The sequence below is a fragment of the Choloepus didactylus genome, chromosome 1 (assembly GCF_015220235.1).
Source record: "Choloepus didactylus isolate mChoDid1 chromosome 1, mChoDid1.pri, whole genome shotgun sequence".
Lineage (NCBI taxonomy): Eukaryota > Metazoa > Chordata > Mammalia > Pilosa > Megalonychidae > Choloepus > Choloepus didactylus.
The window spans coordinates 162,929,601-162,947,412 of NC_051307.1; the positions used below are offsets into that span (position 1 = coordinate 162,929,601).

Genomic DNA, 17,812 nt, shown 5'->3' on the forward strand with positions numbered 1-17,812 from the left:
CAAAACACCAGAAATGAATTGGCTTTTATAAAAGGGGGTTTATTTGGTTATACAGTTACAGTCTTAAGGCCTTAAAGTGTCCAAGGTAATGTATCAACAATTGGGTACCTTCACTGGAGGATGGCCAGTGGTGTCTGGAAAACCTCTGTTAGCTGGGAAGGGACGTGGCTGGCATCTGCTCTGGAGTCCTGGTTTCAAAACGGCTTTCTCCCAGGACATTCCTCTCTAGGCTTCAGCTTCTCTCTTTCAACAGCAGTCTTCAAAGTGTCTCTTATCTGCAGCTACTCTCTGAAATGATATAAGTTCCTGTGATATTGTGATGGGATGAATGTATTTTGTATATGGAAAGATCATGTTTTTCTGGGGGCCAGGGGGTGGAATGTACCAGTTTGTATATTATGTCCCCCAGAAAAAGCCATGTTCTTTGATGCAGTCTTGTGGGGGCAGACATATTAGAGGGGATTAAGTTGGAACATTTGGATCAGGTTGTTTCCATGAAAATGTGCTCCACCCAACTGTGGGTGATAACTCTGGATAGTTTCCATGGAGATGTGGCCCCACCCATGTATCATGGGCCTTGATTAGTTTACTAGAGCACTATATAAGCTCAGATAGAAGGAGTGAGCTTGCTACAGCCAAGAGGGACACTTTGAAGAATGCACAGGAGCTGAGAGAGGAACTGCAGTTTACAGAAACATTTTGGAGACAGCCTTTGAAAGCAGAGTTTTGCTCCAGAGAAGCTAAGATAGCTTAGAAGCTAAGATGGCAGCTAGGAGAGACAGGGCAAAACAACACCTCCATGAAACATACTAGATAGAAGACAGAAAGTGACCCAGAGCACCAGTTCCAGCAATGCACCAGCTGGACAAGGTCTGTTAAATCCACAGGGACCGTGAACTTGGTGAAACCAGGAATCTGCATTCTGAAACAAGTAAGCTGAATATCCAGCAGCCACACTGCAGTGTGGGGAAACGAGGGTTGGTGTTTGGAGGCAGACTAGTTCTTTTAAAAAAAAAACAAAAAAAACAAAAAAAACAAAAGCAGCTGCAGATACGGCAGCAAGAACCATACAGTGAAGCACAGCAGAATGGGCCGTGTGAACACCTCAATATCTGGCATGGAAGATAGCCTTTCATGCACCCGCTGCTAATTGTCTCTGAGCGAAGCAGGCAGAGGTTAACCAAAAGGGGAAAAAAACTACGCCCCTTGCAGCCATCTTCCCGGCAGGCTGGGAAGGCTCCTGACCAGCACCAAGGCCACAGCCCAGAGCCACGCCAAGAAACCCAGTGTGACAGGGGGTGCTTCCAGTGGCACATGCACATGCCATAGTGTCAGGCATGGACAATAGCCTTTTGGGCACCCACAGCTAATTTTCCCGCAGCTGGGAAAGCAGAGCTGTGCGAAAAGGGGGAAATTAACACACCCCAATACAGCCATCCTTACAGCAGGCTGGGAACGCACCTACACGGCCCATTGGCCCAGAACTTCACTTGAGGGATGGTGTGCACTTGTGACGTGGCACAACCTTCCCTCAGCAAAGGCCCTAGAAGGGCATGGCTTGGAAGAGGGACCCACTCAGAAATCCCAGGGACCATACGCCAATACCAAAGACTTGTGGGTTAGCAGCAGAGACAATCTGTGGCGAGACTTAAGGTTTAGACTCTTGCAACAGCCTTAAATCTCCAGGAATACCTGGGAGGTTTGATTATTAAAGCTGCCCTCCCTCCCTAACCGCTCAGACACATGCCCCACATTCAGGGCGGACAGCACCAACAACACACCCAAACTTGGTGCACCAATTGGACCCCACAAGAATCAGACCCCCACACACCACAAAGACAAAGTTGGGGAGAACTGACTTGAGGGGAATAGGTGACTCGCGGACACCATCTGCTGGTTAGAGAAAGTGTATGCCACCAAGCCGTAGATCTGACAAATTAGAGATTCATCCTGGAATAAGCCTATATATCCTAAAAGAACCCTATCAAGTAAAGCAAATGCCAAGAGGCCAAAAACAACAGAAAATTTTGAAGTATATGATAAAACCAGATGATATGGATAACCCAAACCCAAACACCCAAATCAAAAGATCAGAGAAGACACAGTACTTGGAGCAATTAATCAAAGAACTAAAGACAAACAACGAGAGCATGGCACAGGATACAAAGGACATGAAGAAGACCCTAGAAGAGCATAAAGAAGAAATTGCAAGAGTAAATAAAAAAACAGATGATCTATGGAAATAAAAGAAACTGTTGACCAAATTAAAAAGATTCTGGATACTCACAGTACAAGACTGGAGGATGCTGAAAAACAAATTAGCGACCTCGGGGTCCACAGAATGGAAAATGGAAGAACAAAAGAAAGAATGGGGAAAAAGTCGAAAAAACTGAAATGGATCTCAGGGATATGACAGATAAAATAAAACATCCAAATTTAAGACTCATTGGTGTCCCAGAAGGGGAAGAGAAGGGTAAAGGTCTAGAAAGAGTATTCAAAGAAATTGTTGGGGAAAACTTCCCATTCTACACAATGTAAATACACAAAGCATAAATGCCCAGCGAACTCCAAATAGAATAAATCCAAATAAACCCACTCCAAGACATATTCTGATCAGACTGTCAAATACTGAGAAGGAGCAAGTTCTGAAAGCAGCAAGAGAAAAGCAATTCACCATATAAAGGAAACAACATAAGACTAAGTAGTGACTACTCAGCGGCCACCATGGAGGCGAGAAGGCAGTGGCATGACATACTGAAAATTCTGAGAGAAATATTTCCAACCAAGAATACTTTATCCAGAAAAACTCTCCTTCAAATTTGAGGGAGAGCTTAAATTTTTCACAGACGAACAAATGCTAAGAGATTTTGCTAATAAAAGACCTGCCCTACTTGAGATAGTAAAAGGAGCCCTACCAGCAGAGAAACAAAGAAAGGAAAGAGAGATATGGAGAAAGATTCAGTACTAAAGAGATTCAATATTGGTTCATTGAAGGACATTAAGAGATAGAGGGAAAAAATATATCTCACAAACATAAACCAAAGGATAGTATGGCTGATCCAAGAAATGCCTTCACAGTAATAACATTGAATGTAAATGGATTAAACTCCCCAATTAAAAGATATAGATTGGCAGAATGGATCAAAAAATATGAACCATCAATATGTTGCATACAAGAGACTCATCTTAGACATAGGGATACAAAGAAATTGAAAGTGAAAGGATGGAAAAAATATTTCATGCAAGCTACAGCCAAAAGAAAGCTGGAGTAGCAATATTAATCTCAGATAAAATAGACTTCAAATGCAAGGATGTTAGGAGAGACAAAGAAGGCCACTACATACTAATAAAAGGGACAATTCAACAAGAAGAAATAACAACCATAAATGTTTATGCTCCCAATCATGGTGCCACAAAATACATGAGACCAGCACTGGCAAAACTAAAGGATACAATGCATGTTTCCACAATAGTTGTGGGAGACTTCAACACATCATTCTCTCCTATAGATAGATCAACCAGACAGAAGACCAATAAGGAAATTGAAAACCTAAACAATCTGATAAATGAATTTGATTTAACAGACATATATAGAACATCACATCTCAAATCACCAGGATACACATTCTTCTCTAGTGATCATGGAACTTTCTCCAGAATGGACCATATGCTGGGACATAAAACAAGCCTCAATAAATTCAAAAAAATTAAAATTATTCAAAGCACATTCTCTGACCACAATGGAATACAATTAGAAGTCAATAACCATCAGAGACTTAGAAAATCCATAAACACCTGGAGGTTAAACAACACACTCCTAAAATAAATGGTTTATAATGTAGAATGTACAGGAACTAGCAACAGAGAGCAATTAATGAAGGCGGAATGATAACCCAATAAGAACAGATAAGCTATCATGGGTAAATTTAACATTCTGGGAACACCCAGGAAAGACTATGGTTTGTTAATTTCTGATGGGTATGGCAGGAACAAGTTCACAGAAATGTTGCTATACTTGGGGTAGAGCAGGAACATGTTGGAAGTAAAGTAGTTATTTTAGGTTAGGTGTCTTTTTCTTACTCCCTTGTTATGGTTTGTTTGAAATGTTTTTTTATTGTATATCTTTAAAAAAATTTTTTTGATATGGTTAATTTAAAAAAAAGATAATTAAGAGTTAATGGCAATCAATGCAATATATGATACTGGAGTGGATCTAAGAATGAAGGAGAAAAGCTCAAAGGGTGCATAAGGAAAAATTGGAATATAGAATTTAAGCTTTATATCCATATTAACTGTCTTGAATTAACTGCCGTTAAGTTAATGACATAAGTTAATATCCTTGTTCATAGGAAATATATATGGAAGTATTATGAGTTCAAGGAGTATGATACATGCAACCTGCTCTCAAATGTTCAGAAGATGATAAATGGATAGACAGATAATTGATAGAAAGATGATACAGTTGAAAGAAAGAGAGGGGAGGGAGAGAGGAAGGAAGGAAGGAAGGAAGGGGAAGGAGGGAGGGAGAGAGAGAGGAAGGAGAAAGAAAGGTACTGCAAAGGTAGCAAAATGTAAAATTGGTAGATACAGATATCTGGGGGTGGGGGGGTATTGGAGTTCTCTGTATGGGGTTTGTATTGTATTTGCAATTGTCCTGTATGTTTGAAATTATTTCAAAATAAAAATTAAAAAAGAAAAAAAGGAAGGCTAGGCACAGGAGGCCAAGTTACTTCTACTGGCAAAGGAGGTACAGAGGACGCTCGCCGTTTTGACTTTCAGTTTTGTCTGAGTTGCCATTCCAAATTTTCTTCCCAGTCAATATCCTAATTTTCATGTGAGAAACTTGATGAGGCTGTGGATTCAACTGGTATTATAATTCTGCAACCTGTACTATTAACTTTTGCATTTGATTGTCACCAATATCAGCCCCTGGCTACATGAACATAATATTCTTTTAGGTCTCTCATGAAAAGCTCTTTGGTCCTCAGACTTGAACTTCACAGTTAAGGCCTGAGCTTGTTGTTTCTTTCTGTAAGTACTCCAGTGCACTCAGGAGAATCAACCCCACACTAGTCCTTGCAGTCCTCACTACTGCCATAAAAATCAAGTGCAGTCCCAAGTCCCACAGGCTCCCAAGGCACTTGCTTTAGTAGACACTTCGTCACAACCAAACATGATATCTTAACTGTAATGCCCCTGCATGTCATGGATTACAAGCATCTCATTTCTCATTGGCAAGGAATTGATCATTTTGCTCAAATTCGCAAACCAATCCCTAAATCCAATCTTCAAAGGTCTGTCTTCTTAGGCCATTCCTGGTACCATTTCTTTATCGGCCAACATTTAGTCAGGAAACTATATCAGTTATTTAACAGGAAAATTTTAATATAACGAATTATTAATTGCTTTTTAAGAGATAAAAGAAAATGCTAAGGGGTAGCAACCAGAGAAAACAGCCACTACCTTTAGGGCTGAGCAAGAGCGAACAAGAAACTTAGAAACTTAAGGATGGGGTCCCTCTCATGTTAGAGAGACTTGCTGGAGGATATGTATTGCAGTTGAACTGCAAGAGCTGCTGGGGGGTTTCAGCCATGAGGGCTGCTGAGGTGAACATAAAAGGCCCCCATATGCCAATCTGCTGGCTGCTATAGGGAACAGAAAGAGGAAAGAAAGACCTTTCTTCCTGCTCTAGTTTTACAGGGTTCCTTTATGGGCAAAGCCAGCTAGCAAAGGAGAAATGTCAACAGGGTCCTGAGCTCCTGAATCACAATGCAGGGCAAAAAAGGGCAACTTTGGAACCTATAGGCAATAAATGAATAACTGACACACTACCTGTTGATAGGAAAGGAAGGAAAGCAATCAGCTAAATCCAGAAAGTGGAAAGCTCTACAAGACTAATGACCAGATTTCTTCTAATAGCTAAAGGGTAAAAAATATTAAAAGGTGGGAAAATTAAGAGACATTAAAAAGTAGAAACAGATGCAGTGGGTCATCCTTGTCTGGATTCTGTTTCAAAGAAACCAACTGTAAAGAGACATGAAAAACCAGATTTTTTTTTTTTTTTTTGAGAAACCAGAAATTTTAACAGTGATAGGTTATTTGATATTAAGGTAATTTTAATTTTTAAAAATCTTATAATGGTTTTATGGCTGTTGAAAGACTTTTCATCCCAGGTAGAACTATTTATGGATGAAAAGGGTCTGAGATTAGCTTTAAAATAATCTAGGAAATGGGCAGGGTATTCACAGATAAAATAAAAATGGCCAAAAATTGAAAATTGGTGAAGCAGGGTAATGAGTTCAAGGTGTTTATCATACTAATCTTTGTACTATTAACATGTGCTTGAAAATTTCCATCATAAAACATTCTAAAATAATCAAATTCCACTCCAAGCAATTAAAAAATAAAAAAGGTATAGCACAACTCACCTCAACATTAAGAACTTTATATTCTGACTTGAGTGAGACTGTAAAGAATCCAGGCTCTGGTACATCCATGCTGGCCTTGGGATTGGAACAGTGCAAAAGGAATTTTCAAATCAAATTTGAAGAATCAAGTTCCCCATTTTTCTTCTACAGCCTTAAACCTAGCAAGAGGAGCTGGAAGCACAGCCTCATGGTTAAGAGCATGTTAGAGCCAGACCACTGGGTTGAAATCCTGGCTCCTCCATTACTAGCTGTGTGACTTTAGGCAAACTACTTACCCTTTTGGAGCCTACTTTCCGATCTTTAAGGTACTAACAGGATTAAATGAGTCAAGATTTGTTACGTATTTAGAACAGTACCTGGCCCAAGGCAAAATACTATAGGAGGAATTTTTTTAAAATCCCAATAAGTCATTTGCTATTCAACACACTCTTGCCAGGCCTGGACCTAAGGTTTATTTTGGTTTTGAAAAGGGAGGAAGAAGGGAATGTCAGGGGAGAACAAAGGAATATGATGACGGATGCTTGCAGCTTGCCCTTCATCCCCACTACTCTGGTGCCATTGGGCATTCCTGACTTCTGAGTTTCAGATTCTAATTAAAGACATAAATTTGAACTATTAAGTCAGAGAAAATCCAGGAAGAAAGCTGCAATAGTCCCAGTAAGGTAAAACCAGTGATAAACTTAAGAGGTTTTTCTCCCTTCTCACATCTTGTTGAACATAATGTGTAAGTGCACTCTCATGACCTTTTAGAAGGCAGGAACTGGTAAGTAGAGTCACAGTCCAAGAATGGTAGAAGGTACATGTGTCTGAGGTCCTAATCCTAAACAGATGAGCTGCAGGATTCGGCATTTGTAGAAGCTATTTCTTGGTAAAGTTAATTAATTGTAGTTTTTTTCATAGGCACCAGGGAGAACTACAAAGCCCAACGAAACCCTTAAAACCCAGAGGTGCTGTAGTTGAGCAACATTACAGAAAGGCAAATTAAAAGTTGCCAGGAGTTGCGCAAGGCAGAGTAGTATTTGCAATGAGTAAATTCTGGAATGGTCAGAAGACTTATAGTCAACATACAAGCCAAGCAATAAAATGAATGGTAAAGAAGGAAAATGGGTCATTATAAAATTAAATAGATAGTGAGTAGTTGTCTAAGAAATGGCAGATGAAATATTAAAAATGGTTTTTATATTGGCAATTCCTGAAAGATAAAACTGTGTACCTAAAAATCAAAAGAACTTAGGGTTTCAGCCTACAGGTCCCCCACCCCCATCCTTATTTAACAGTATCCTAAAATGCATTTTGAGGTAATGATAATCCTGAGGTACAAATGCAAGGTAAAGGACTTCCTACATTCTTGAATCAGCCCTGTGATAATTCTATATAATCCAGTGGTTCACAAATTTGGCTGAACATTAGAATTATATGAGGAACTTGTCAAACTCCATACCACTTAAATTAGAATGTCTGGGGGTAGGAATAAGGCACCAATGTTTTTTAACAATCCCCAAATTATTCCAACGTGCAGCAAAGTTTGAGAACTACTGACATAACCTGTTGTCAGTTGCCCCACCTATTATGAAGAAAATTGCTCATACAGGATTTTGGATGCAAGTCTTTACGGATGATACACTAAGTCAAAAGAAAGGGCACAAAGTCTCTGGTCCCTAGGTAATATTTTGCATTTCCATGTTCTAAAATTCAAAACAATCACTACTTAATTTTGTACATTTTGCCTCCTTACACAAAAAGATTTTTAAAAATCAGTGTTTTCCAGAAAAAAAGGTAAAATCATCCTACAGGAGTTAAGAGATGGTATGGAAAATTATTGCCAAGAATCTGCTTTAACAAGGTAAGAAAAGGTAAAGTACAGTGGGTTAAGATTTAAAACTTCAGAGCTTGGGGTCAAAAATTGGTGTCAGATATAAAGAAAAAAAAAAAAATCACAGAAGACCATGTTTCCTAAAATGTCACTGCAAAACATAGAATATCACACCTACTATCTACAGAAGAGATTTTAAGTCATTCTCTCTGTCGAACCTGCACATTTTTAGTGAAGTGCCTATTTTCTACTTGGTTGTTAACCCAATTTCTTACCTGATATTAACAGCTTAATAACAAGACAGGCTGGGAATGCTGTTTTCCTCATGTTTACTCTTTTCCATCATATTTGGAGACAAAGGATCTCACCCTTATAAATGTTTCTTGCTGCATGATCTGAGTGGATCTCTAAAAAGTTCAGTTGAGGAAGACTTTTAGAGTTCTTTTAGACTTTTAAGTTCTACCCAAGTTTTTTTGTTGTTGTTGTAAGCATATCCAGACATTATTTAAAATTCTAATTCTCAGTTGGGCTACAACTTCAAAAGGCTTAAACTACTTTTATGATTATTTTTATGGGTATCTTAAATCCGATAAGAACAAGATTCCGCTTTTATTTTTACATAATATAAATATACCTATTTTAGTAAACCTTTCATAATATTCATTACCTTTATCATATCAAGTCCAAGAGAAGCAACTTATAAACTGTCTGCACTTAGAGGTCCCCATTAATATGCCTAGTTATAGTAACTGGGTGATGACTTACAACCATGACAAACCTGCAGTTTCAGGACATTGTAAGCTATTAGAATTTGTTTCTATGATTCTGACTTCTTGATTCGCCTTCCTACCTCTGATTACCCTATTGTTTCCACTCTCTAAATGCAGATTCTGACCTCAATCCTTCTTTCGTCTATCAACCAAACTCGTAGCCTGATCTCTTCCCCCAGTTCCCAACCCACACTCCCAATCTCCTCACATTTCCACCTACATTTCAACTCCAAGCCTATTTCAAATTATAGTAGAGAGATAAACAAACAAAATGTTGAGTATACCAAATAAATAATAAGAACTATGGAGGAGTCTTTTCAACAAATGGTAGACAACTGGATAGCCACATAAAAAAGAGGGAAGGTGGACCCCAATCTCACTATATTCAAATGCCAACTCAAAATGGATCAAGGACCTAAATGAAGGAGCTAAAATTACAAAACTCTTAGAAGAAAACATCAGCATGAATCTTTGTAACCGTGGATTAAGCAACAGACTTCTTAGATATAACACAACACCTCTAGCCTTATAGGTCCTTCCTAGCCTCACTTCCATCAGTTGCCATCTTTACCCTGTTTTAACCACCCACTCCTATAGCCCTGCTATACAGTCAGTCCAAATTGTTCTTTGTAAGACCTTATACTACATCTCACCATCTGCCAATAACCCACCCCTTTCTGATTTCCTGGCTCCCATGTTCCTCTTGATTAGTGAGATGTTCAAGTTTGTGACTTATTTTTTCATTTGCCCTTTCCCAACTTCCCTTCCTTCCCTACTCAGCCCAAGTATAACAAATATCAGCCTATGCACTCTACAGAGACTGATTCAGTAGGTCTGTGATGAGGCCCTGGAATTCAATTTTTAAGTTTCCCAGATGGTTGAGATGAACCAGATTTGGGAACCACTGTTTTATATGGCTGACTTTCAAAATTACTCTTTGACTGACATCCTCAGCATCTCTTCTTTTTTGTCTACCTCACCTGGGAAAATCCAAACACTGAATCAGTTCAATAATTTATGCTTTTTTTCCCCCCCAGGAGCACTGAGTCCTAAACCAAACAAATTGATGGCACCTTAAACCAGTCTTAACCTTAGCTGGTCTCTTACCTATTTTAATTGTTTTACCTGGCACCAGTCAGCTATCTGCATTCTTTTCAGGGATATTTTAGACTGTTCTTCCTGTTAAGTCTCCTATCCACTTTCTGTCCTTTCCATTCTCAGTAACTTTCTTGCCTTTTATATGGTTGGGACACACCAGAGAAAACACTGATTAGTACATGTCTTCATGGAAGTTAGTCTTGGGAATTGTGGCCCTGGGAATTCCTGCTTCAAATTCTTATTTCAAATTCTGCTTCTCACCTTTTAAATAACCTGTAACTATACTTGTCATTAGGCCACTCTTCCAGAAACGTTACCATTCTATGGTGGACAATCTTCGTACTTTTGATTCTGTTTCCTCAAGGGCCTTTCTAATTAGTTCTCTCCTCTAGCATGTTGTCAACCTCTTCCATAGCCTATAAACTGTTTCACCCTTAATAAAACTTTTGACTATGGTTTCACCTCCAGCAACCTCCTGTCCCTTCTCAGCCTAGATTTTTGAAATTCAACCCAGTGTCATTTGGCTTTTGCCATCATTGCTCTTAACCGCTTTCTCAAGAATCATCAAATGCCAAAGCCAGTGAATACCTTTTAACACTTATCCTACTCTTTACATTTCCTTCTTTCTTGAAACTCTTTATTCCTTTTGCTTCAGAAAGCCCAAGCGAGAGGAACCTAAGATGGTGGCTAGGTGAGACAGGGCAAAAAAACACCTCCGTGAAAAATACTAGATAAAAACCAGAAAGTGACCCAGAACACCAGTTTCAGCAATGCACCAACTGCACAAAGTCTGCTAAAACCACAGGGACCGTCAACTTGGTGAAACCGGGTGTCTGCATTCTGAAACGAGTGAGTAAGCTGGCTGAAAGTCCCGCGGCCACGCTGCAGCGTGGGGAAATTGGGGGTTGGCGTTTAGAGATGGACTAGTTTAAAAAAAAAAACAAAAAAAAACAAAAAAAACCTAGGAGCGGCTGCAGTTATGACAGTGAGAGCCATGCAGTGAAGTATGGCAGGAGTGGGCTGTGCCAACCTCTCGGTGTCTGGTGTGGAGGATAGACTGCTGCTGATTCCCTCAGGGCTGGGGGGCAGAGGGGAGAGCCAAAAGGAGAAAGAAACCATACTGCTTTCAGCCGGCTCCCCAGCAGGCCGGAGACACTCCTGCCCGGGGCCGTACCCACAGACCAGAGCCGCGCCAGGAAACCCAGTCTGACAGAATGCATCCCACGGCACCACGCACACACCACAATATCGGCCGTGAACAGTGGCCTTGGGTGCACCCACAGCTAGTTGTCCTGGAGCTGGGAAGGCGGAGCTGTGCGAAAAGGTGGGGGGTTGAGATGCCCCATTCAGCCATCTTTACATCAGGCTGGGAGCGCCCCTGCACAGCCCAGCGGCCCGGGGCTTCCCTTGAGGGACAGCGCACACTTGTGATGTAACACAGCCTTCCCTCAGCAGAGGTCCTGAAAGATCACAGCTGAGGAGGAGGGCCCGCTCGGAAAACCCAGGGACACTACGTCAATGCTGGGGACTTGTGGGTCAGCGGCAGAGAAAATCTGAGGCAAACCTGAAATGAAGGCTTAGACTCTTGCAACAGCTTTGAATCTCTGGGAACACCTGGGAGGTTTGATTATTAAAACTCCCCTGCCTCCCTAACCACCCAGACACACGCCCCACATTTAGGGCAGACAGCACCAACAACTCACCCAAACTGAGTTCACCAATTGAACCCCACAAGAATCGTTTCCCCACACCCACAAAGACAAAGTTGAGGAGAACTGACTTGAGGGGAATAGGTGACTCGCAGATACCATCTGCTGGTTAGTTAAAGAAAGTGTACGCCACCAAGTTGTAAATCTGAAAAATCAGATTGGTTTTTTTTTACAACTTGAAAGAACCCTATCAAGCAAAGCAAATGCCAAGACGCCAAAAACAACAGAAAATCTTAAAGCATATGGTAACACCAGACGATATGGAGAACTCAATCCCAAACACCCAAATCAAAATATCAGAAGAGACACAGTACTTGGCGCAATTAATCAAAGGACTACAATCAAAGAATGAGAGCATGACACAGGATATAAAGGACATGAAGAAGACCCTAGAAGAGCATAAAGAAGACATTGCAAGAGTAAATAAAAAAACAGAAGATCTTATGGAAATAAAAGAAACTGCTGGCCAAATCAAAAAGACTCTGGATACTCATAATACAAGATTAGAGGAAGCTGAACAACGACTCAGTGTGCTAGAGGGCCACAGAACAGAAAATGAAAGAACAAAAGAAAGAATGGAGAAAAAAATCGAAAAAATCAAAATGGATCTCAAGGATATGATAGATAAAATAAAATGTCCAAATTTAAGACTCATTGGTGTCCCAGAAGGGGAAGAGAAGGGTAAAGGTCTAGAAAGAGTATTCAAAGAAACTGTTGGGGAAAACTACCCAAACCTTCCACACAATGTAAATACACAAAGCATAAATGCCCAGCAAACTCCAAATAGAATAAATCCAAATAAACCCACTCCAAGACATATTCTGATCAGACTGTCAAATACTGAAGAGAAGGAGCAAGTTCTGAAAGTAGCAAGAGAAAAGCAATTCACCCCATACAAAGGAAACAACATAAGACTAAGTAGTGACTACTCAGCGGCTACCATGGAGGCAAGAAGGCAATGGCATGACATAGTTAAAATTCTGAGAAAAATTTCCAACCAAGAATACTTTATCCAGCAAAACTCTCCTTCAAATTTGAGGGAGAGCTTAAATTTTTCATAGACAAAACAAATGCTAAGAGATTTTGCTAATAAAAGACCTGCCCTACTTCAGATACTAAAGGGACCCCTACCAACGGAGAAACAAAGAAAGGAGAGAGAGAGAGATATAGAGAATTTTAACAGACATATATAGAACCTTACATCCCAAATCACCAGGACACACATTTTTCTCTAGTGATTATGGATCTTTCTCCAGAATAGACCATATGCTGGGACATAAAACAAACCTCAATAACTTAAAAACAAAAACAAAAACAAAAAAACAATTAATATAGTCAAAGCACATTCTCTGACCACAATGCAATACAAATAGATGTCAATAATTTTTTATCTGTAACTCCAGTATTTACTTCTTACATGATATAAAATACACAAACTCTAATGACAAATCAGTGGTTTTGAATTCAATGTAAAATATGTAATTTTTGACAAGAACTATATAAAGGTTGGGGAATGGAGGAGTATAGGAACATAGTTTATGTGTTCTATTGAAGTTAAGCTGGTACCAAAGAAAAACAAGATTGCTATGGATTTAAGAGGTTAATTTTAAGCCCCACAGTAAACACAAAGAAATTATCAGAGAGTATGACCATAGAGATGAAAAGTAGAGTATGGGTTACAAGAAGTGGGGGAAGGGGCAATGGGGAGTTAAGAAATGAGTGTAGAGTTGCTGCTTGAGGTGAAGGAAAATATCTAGCAATGGATGGTGGAAAGGTGATAGCATTACAACATTCTAAATGTGATTAATCCCACTAATGGAATGCTAGGGACAGGGTGGAATGGGAAGATTTAGGCTGTATATATGTTTCCCCAATTGGAAAAAAAAAAAAAAAAAGACAGTCCAAATAGATGACAATTGAATGCCAAGGATGATCCAGGATGGGATCAGAGGATGGAGGACAGGAGGCTCAAAGGGACACAGTTGAGATATAAGAGGAAAAAAAAAAAAAAAAAAAAGGAATATAGAATATAAGCTTTGATTCAATGTTGAATTTCTTGAACTTCTTAGCTGCACTTAATGGGATTGCATAAAAGAATGTTCTTGTTTATGGGAATTGTATATGTGAATTATAGTGTTTGTTCAAGGATGTGTGCAGCTTGCTCTCATATGTTCAGAAGACAGAGCAATAGATGATGGATGATAAGGACGGAGGGAGGGAAAGAGAAACGGTGATGTGACAGCATGTTAAAGTTGGTGGATCAGGGTATCAGGGGACGGGGGTCAGGGTATGCTGGAGTTCTGTGTATGGGGTTTGTATTGTTTTGGCAACCATTCCTATAACTTTCAATTTATTTCAAAATAAAATTGAAAAAAAAAAGCACATGCAACAAAAATTAATAAATAAATTGCACTTCATCAAAACTGAAAACTTGTGCTTTAAAGGACACAATCCATAAAGTAAAAATGTTTGCAAATTATATATCTGATAAGGGACTAGCATCTAGTAATAACTTTGAGGTGATTACACAGACAACATAGAATCTCACCTTTGGTAACTTCAAAATGACAATTCAAGCAGCTTGTGGTTCAAAGGCAAAAAGTAATGCTTTCTTTCCTGAATTAAAAGAGGAACGCTGAAGGTTATGTATAAATAGGTATATAAAGAACTCTTTACTTCAGTAATAAAAAGACAGATCAATCAGTTAGAAAACTGGTAAAGGCCTTGAACAGACATCTTTCCAAAGAGATACACAAATGGCCAATAAATACATGAAAAGATGCTCATCAGTAGTCATCAGGGAAATTCAAATCAAAACCATGAGATACCACTTCACACCCACTAGGATGACTACAGTCAAAAAGTCAGGTAATAACAAGTGTTGGTGAGGATGTGAAGAAACTGATATCCCTATACATTCCTGATGGAAATGCAAAATGGTACAACTGTTTTGGAAAAGTTTGGCAGCTCCTCCAAAAGCAAACAGAATTACTACATGAACCAGAAATTCTACTCCTAGGACAGGACTGAAAACATCTGTCCACACAAAAAAACACCCAAAAGTTCACAGCAAACTTCAGGGAAGATGGTGGAATAGGAGCAGTAGAGCAAACTGTGTGGAAAAAAAAAAACTAGAGAAAGGGCAGAAAGCACCCAGGACAGCAGTTCCAGAGTGTGAGCAGCTGGACACATAGTGGGGACTTGGATGAAAAAAAGGCGAGAAAGTATATCTGAAAGGATGGGGTTGAGTTTATTCAACTGGGACAGCTACCGGGGGCTGGTGGCTGGAGGCAGCCACCAAGTGGGTGAGGGAGAGGCTCTCCAATCCCCACACACCCATCTCAGTAAACAGCTGGGGAGATAACCCTCCACAGTCCTGAGGCCGGGAGCTCCCATGAGGGAACGCAGGACTCAGCAGACCTGTGTTGACCTCATTTACTCTCCCTCCATGGAAGCCCACGGGATGGACGGGTGAGAGATGGGAAGAGGGAGGGTGCCACATGGAAGGCACAAGGAGCCGCCCTGCACTCCCAGAAGCTTGTGGGCACATGGCGGGCAGGGACCAGAGTGCATTTGAACTGGAGGGTGAGAAAAAAGCCCCACAGCCCAACAATGATCCACTCAGAGGCCTGAGAATCAGCAGACCCACAGAGCCCTTAAGCATAGCCCCTGCCGAACTGCACAGGACCTATCCACCACCCCCAGGACTGGCAGTCCCCAGTGTACACAGAGAACCGGTGCACTGATTAAAGACCCTGCTCAGCAAGCAGGCACAGTTGGTGAAAAGCTGGCTTGAGGGCACAAGAGCCATCTGCTGAGAAGACAGGGAAAGTGCACTCCAGCAAGCTGTGTTTCTGCTAAATTTTAAATGTCCAGCTAATCCTGTATCTCCCCAAATAACCTTATCAAGATAAACAAATGCCACAAAGCCAAAAAAAATCACAAAGCACATGAAGACCCAAGTAGATCTGGGCAAGCCAAATGATTAAATTAAGAAGCCAGAGAAGACACAAAATCTGGAGCAATTAATCAAAGAAGTACATATAACTCTCCAAAACAACTTCAATGGGTTGGCTAAAGACATAAGGGAAATCACGAAAGCTCTAGAAGAGCATAAAGAATTTGAAAGAGTAAATTAAAAAAACACCAGATTTTATGGAAACAAAAGGTACTGTAAATTAAGTTAAAAATACACTAGAGACACACAATAGCAGATTTGAAGAGGCAGAGTAAGTGAACTAGAGGACAAAGCAATTGAATGCGAATACACCAAAGAAGAAATAGTGAAAAAAATTGAAAAATTTGAAATGGATCTGAGGGAAATGATGGACAACATGAAGCAAACAAATATAAGAATCACTGGTGTCCCAGAAGCAGAAGAATAAAGGGCTAGTAAGGGTTGGGGAAAACATCCCAACCCTTATAACAACATAAAAACGCAAATCTAAGAAGCCCAATGAACTCCAGATAGAATAAATCCAAATAGACCCATTCCAAGAAATATACTAATCAGACTGTCAAAGACTAAACAGAAGGAGAAAGTCCTCAAAGCAGCAAGAGAGAAGTGATTCACCATATACAAGACTAGTCAGTGGGTGCCACAGAGGCAAAAAGCAGTGGTATGACATATTTAAGATTCTGAAAGAGAAAAACTACCAGCTAAGAATTCTTTATCCAGCAAAGCTCTCCTTGAAAGCTGAAGGACAGTTTAAAATTTTCAGACAAAAAAACGCTGAGAGACTCTGTTAACAAGAAACCTGCCCTGCAAGAAATATTAAGGGGAGTTCTACTGGCTGAGAAAAAAAGAAAGGAGAGAGAGAGGTCTGGAAAAGGGCACAGAACTGAAGAATTTTGGTAAGGGTAACTTAAAGGACAAAAAAGGGGGTGGGGGGAATAGATCTGAAAACTAAAACCAAAGGAGATGGCTGGTTCAAGAACTGACTTCACAGAAATAACTTTGAATGTGAATGGATTAAACTTACCAATTAAGAGATAGACAGGTAGAATGGATTAAAAAGTATGATCCTTCAGAGGGAAAAAAAATATTCCATGCAAGCTGCAAACAAAAGAAAGCAGGAGTAACTACACTAATATCAGACAAAATAGACTTTAAATGCAAAGATGTCATAAGACAAAGAATGTCACTATATATTAAGGACAATTCACCAAGAAGAAATAACAATCATAAACGTTTATGCACCCAATCAAGAAGCTCCAAAGTACATGAGACAAACACTGACAAAACTGAACAGAGCAACAGACATTCCTACAACAGTGTGAAACGTCAATACACCACTCTCTTTTACTGATAGAACTGGAAAGAGGACCAATAATATATCATATATATATATATATATATACACATATATATCATGTGTGTATATACACACACACACATCTCATATGTATATCGCTACATTCCAAACTACCAGAATATACATTCTTCTTTAATGCTCACGGAACATTCACCAGGATAAATCATATGTATGCTGGGATACAAAACAACTCCTGGCAGAGGCGGGGCAAGATGGCGGACTGGTGAGCTGTATGTTTTAGTTATTCCTCCAGGAAAGTAGGTAGAAAGCCAGGAACTGCGTGGACTGGACACCACAGAGCAATCTGACTTTCGGCATACTTCATACAACACTCATGAAGACGTGGAACTGCTGAGATCAGCGAAATCTGTAAGTTTTTGCGGCCAGGGGACCCGCGCCCCTCCCTGCCAGGCTCAGTACCGTGGGAGGAGGGGCTGTCAGCTCCGGGAAGGAGAAGGGAGAACTGCAGTGGCAGCCCTTATCGGAAACTCATTCTGCTGATCCAAACTCCAACCATAGATAGACTGAGACCAGACACCAGAGAATCTGAGAGCAGCCAGCCCAGCAGAGAGGAGACAGGCATAGAAAAAAAACAACACGAAAAACTCCAAAATAAAAGCGGAGGATTTTTGGAGTTCTGGTGAACATAGAAAGGGGAAGGGCAGAGCTCAGGCCCTGA

General features: G+C 40.1%; 1 long non-coding RNA gene across 2 annotated transcripts; it reads right to left on the reverse strand.

Annotated features, from left to right (window-relative positions):
• Positions 1-243: 243 nt before the first annotated feature.
• Positions 244-17,144, reverse strand: LOC119540695. Of its 2 annotated transcripts, XR_005218104.1 has the most exons (5): positions 16,801-17,144; positions 14,367-14,434; positions 8,517-8,648; positions 6,429-6,503; positions 244-288 (listed from the first exon to the last, which is right to left on the reverse strand). It is a non-coding gene; the product is annotated as an uncharacterized LOC119540695 (long non-coding RNA). The 2 variants fall into 2 exon arrangements; XR_005218103.1 differs by lacking the exon at positions 16,801-17,144 and having other exon boundaries at positions 14,367-14,586.
• Between the last annotated feature and the right edge of the window lie 668 nt (positions 17,145-17,812).